The sequence below is a fragment of the Vespula pensylvanica genome, chromosome 4 (assembly GCF_014466175.1).
Source record: "Vespula pensylvanica isolate Volc-1 chromosome 4, ASM1446617v1, whole genome shotgun sequence".
Taxonomy (NCBI): domain Eukaryota; kingdom Metazoa; phylum Arthropoda; class Insecta; order Hymenoptera; family Vespidae; genus Vespula; species Vespula pensylvanica.
The window spans coordinates 9,217,730-9,222,230 of record NC_057688.1 but is presented as its reverse complement, the minus strand read 5'-3'; positions in this window follow the sequence as shown (position 1 = coordinate 9,222,230).

The window sequence follows — 4,501 nt, the reverse complement described above, 5'->3', positions numbered from 1 at the left end:
AGAGAGAGAGAGAGAGAGAGAGAGAGAGAGAGAGAGAGAGAAAGCAGAGAGTTTATTTCGCATGAGCGAAAGCCTGGTATGGATAGAAAAGTGAAAAAGAGTAATACATATATGAGGTATTAAAAAAAGAGAACTGACGGAGTGACAATGCAACATATGTATGTAATGAAGAACGTATTATTATAAAATGAAGTAAAAGAAAAAAAAGAAAGAGAGAGAGAGAGAGAGAGAAAGGAAAGGAAAAAAGGAAAAAGGAGAAAGAGAGAAGACAAAACGAAAACGAAAACGAAAATGAAAATGAAAATGAAAATGAAAATTGTGATCGACGTCGGAAAATTCAAAGGAAGTTTCGCAAATCAATTCTCGCTGCTGTTATTATTCCCTTTTCCGTGCATATGTTCGATAAAGAACGAAGGAAAAAAAGAAAGAAAGAAAAACAAATAAACAAAAGAAGAAGAAAAAAAGTGATAGCTAAATGATATAAAGATTAACCAAAAACTAGGAACGACCATTAGGTTTTGAGGAAATTGAAATTTTCGAGAATCGATCAACCGACCGACCGACCGACCGACCGATCGATCGATCGATCGATCGATCGATCGATTCATGCATCCATCGAAAGCCGTAGTAGAAATTGGCTTGGGCGCGTTCGAGCGAGGTGGGGAAAGAAATAGTAATGTGGTAGTAGTAGTGTTTAGTAGAGTAGTAGTGGATTAGTAGTAGTAGTAGACGTCGTAGTAGGCTTTTGCCCGATTCCTATTAGAGAATTTTAAGCGGCGCAATGGCCGATCGATGTGACGTCATTAATATTTTCAATCCGTTACGGAAACATGAGTTATTAGTAATATCAAACGGAACGCGGGCACGATTCTTTTCGATGTAAACTATGTACGTATGCGCGATCGATTGGTGGAAAACGAATGCGATTTTTAGATTAACAGAGGCCGCGTAATTCCGCGTTAGCTGGAGGTAATAAAGGGTGGGGTGGAGGCAACTAGGAGGGAAAAGAGATGGAGAGAGAGAGAGAGAGAGAGGGTGGGTGGGTAACGGCAGCGGGGGAAAAGGGAGCTGATGAGGGTAGAAGGGAGGGGCACGGGGAAGTAGATTCGAATCGAAAATTCAAAGGATATACGCGCGGGGTACGGCTATACGTGCGATGCACCGCGCTCGCCGCACGCCGCACGCCGCGTTTTTCTCCGTGCTTTAACACGGTGAAAGAAGAAAAAAAAAAAAAAACAAGGAAAAAAAAAGAGGAGAAAAAAAGACCTCCGCGGAGAAGGAAAATAAAAAAAAACACACACACACACAAAAAAAGGGAAAAGAAAACGCAGGATTTTATTAAAAAGTCTTATTCCCAGTCGAAATAAGTGATCGATTTTGCATGTAATGTAACCCTATATATTATCTTCCGACGGTGTATGAGGGTGCCTTGAGATTTTCAATTGAATGCGTCACAGGACGTCCTTCTGGGCTTGGTGCACGTTCTCCCTTGCCTCTGGCCCACGACGTAACAACTATTGACTGGCCGTCCGAGAAGGATATTTTCAATCAATTATCTAACGTCACGGATCGATCGAAATTTTTTGTTGATCGTCGGTGAACGACCTGGCCGAGTTTATTCAGAGAAAAATTTTTATTTCTATTTGCCAGAATCCCTATGGAAATATATATTTTCCCGTTGAACCGCGGACAAGAGTTTCGCCGATACCTCGGACAAACATCGCCGTTGGAAGATGTTTTGTCCATACTGGCGTAGTCTCTCTCGTGATACGGGCCGCCATCTTGCGGGACTTTCGGCAAGATCTCGATGGCATAGCGTGCGCGTCATCGTCCCGATGATGTCTGCACGATGATCTCGTCCGGTTCGACTCGATTGGGACTTGAAAATTTCTTTTTTATGTAGCAGGGCGGGGCATCACTTTCGCCGCGGCCGAATACGTATGGTATATTAGGATTAAAGTGGATCTCGCGTTGTGCCCCGTTCCCACAATAAAGGGAATGTCGCGATATTAAAGCCCGTAAAAGCTACGGAACCCGTAGCTCGCTTTCTCTCTCTCAGTTTTCTCTCTCTCTCTCTCTCTCTCTCTGTGTCTCTATCTCTGTCTTTTTCTTTGCTACTCCTTCTCGTCTTCTTCAAGAGATTCGTCGCTGCGTTCGTCCAACCCAGACGGAACCAAACACCAAAATCCTTTCGTCTTATATTATCTACCCTTTCTCTGTCCCTCTCTCTCTCTCTCTTTCTTTTTCCTTCCACTGGTCCTCCAACGATCTCTTGTTCCTTTCCGAACAAGTCCATCCGGTATCACCATCGGCCTGACTCCATCAGGTAGAACTCTACTTCGTCGACCCGTTCGATTACTATTCGACGCCATGAAAAAACTTACGACGACGTTCTTAAATGATTCTCTTTCTTTTCCTTTCGAATGAGAAAGAAAAAGATAGAGAGAGAAAGGGAGAGAGAGAGAGAGAGAGAACGAGTGAGAAATAGAGATAGAGATAGAGATAGATAGATAGATAGATAGAGAGAGAGAGAGAGAGAGAGAGAGAGAGAGAGAGAGAGAGAGAGAGAGAGAGAGACAGAGAAAGCTCGAAATCGATCGATCGTGTCCTGCCTCTCTTTACACCGACTCCAATGGGAATGGTTCCAACGAACGGACGAATCCGTTAAAAACGAAATCAAACGATCGTTCGTTCCTTAAATCCGTCTACGTTTCTAACGATATTCTTCTATTCGACTACGAATGTCTTGATTCTAGTCGACTGTATCTTCGTTCAAGTCAGGCCCTTGTAAAAGATCGTCTCTTATTTCTACGAACTAGAGGAAAAGAATATAAAAGAGAAAAAAGGGGGTTCCTTCGAGAGAAAACGTCCGATGCAACCCTGACAACAAGAATGACGAGGCCGACGCCGCCGACGACGACGACGACGACGACGACTGTGACAAACACGTGGACAGATTTATGGTTAGATAGTTCTTTTTCTCTGTCTCCGATTCTCTCTCTCTCTCTCTCTCTCTCTTTCCTTTTTTCTTTTCTTTTTTTCCGTTTTTCTTTTTCTCTCCTCTTTTTTCTTTTTCATGCACCACGCGAGATCGGGTCGTGCGCGCTTTGAAAACGTTTAACGAAGAGTGGCAAGTGTCAGTCAAAGGGTGAGAGGGAGGAAGGGATGGATGGAGGGAGGTAGGGAGGTAGGGAGGGCGGGGGTGTATATACGGAATCGACGATTGGCTTACATGCCACCTGTAGCACCGCGGGAATGTGGTCGGACTCTCTGGGCCGCCACCTCCACCTCCACCTCCACCTCCACCTCTACGGCACCACCAGCAGTAGCACCACCAGCAGCAGTAGCAGAAGCACCACCACCACCACCACCACCACCACCACCACCATCAACAGCAGCGGCGGTGGCGGCGGTGGCAGCAGTTCCACGCGATATCGCTTAGAGAGCTCCGGTAGAAGGGATTCATCAATAAAGTTTACTATTTTTCCGATATCGTTTTTCCAATTCTATAAATCGTCGTAGCGGAGAGTTCGTACATACGCGAGGCGCACACCGGCGAAAGAGCCCCGTTATGAATGGCCCACGTCGGTTGACGTTAATCTGCCACTTCATCTCTCTCATCCAGGCTCCGCGCGTTGTATTGCGCCAATCTCCCTTCTTCCTCCCTCTTCGCTTCGCCTTCCTCCTCTTCATCCTCATCCTCATCCTCATCCTCATCCTCTACCTCCATCATCTCCTCCTCCTCCTCCTCCCACGCAACCGACTAACCGCCCTCCCTCCACCCCTTGGCAAGCCATCCTCCTAACCAATTGTTTTGTCGGGAGGGTGCCGCGCGGCAAGGGAGGAAACTGGAGGTAGAGAAAAAAAGAGGAAGAGTCACGCGAGAGACTCGCGTACAGAGAGAAAGAGACAGATGTACACACACACACACACACACAGAAACCAAGAGAAAAAAATGCCTTCGACACACGAGCATCGCGTAACGCGCGTTCTACGCGCCGCGACCACCGAATTAAATCGTCGTCGTGACGCTCGTTTTGGATATCCGCTTGACCTCGAAAAAAAAGCTCTACGCCGCCGACCTTTATGACATCCTTGATCGCATCGATCCGGATAAATCGCTTTCGCTCACCTTTTTCTTTCTCTATTTTTTTTTTCCTTCTCTTCTCTTCTTTTTTCCTTTTCCCTGGTTTTTTTTCTTCTTTTTCTTTTTTCGGCTCGTTTCGTCATTTTCTTCCTTTTTTCTCCCCTTCTCTCTCTCTCTCCTTTTTCGTTCTTCTTTTTGTTTTTTGGTTTCTTTTCTCTCTTTTTGTTTCTCCTTTTTTTTTTTTTATTATTATTATTATTATTCTCTCTCCCGCGCTCACTTTTTCCCGCGCGCGCGCACGCGGGATCGTTTAAACGTCATTTTTATTTCCCTCCACTCCTCCATCTTGCTTTTTTTGCTCGTTACTTTTTATTTATTTCTTTATTCTTCAACGCTGCCCGCGATAATATCTGA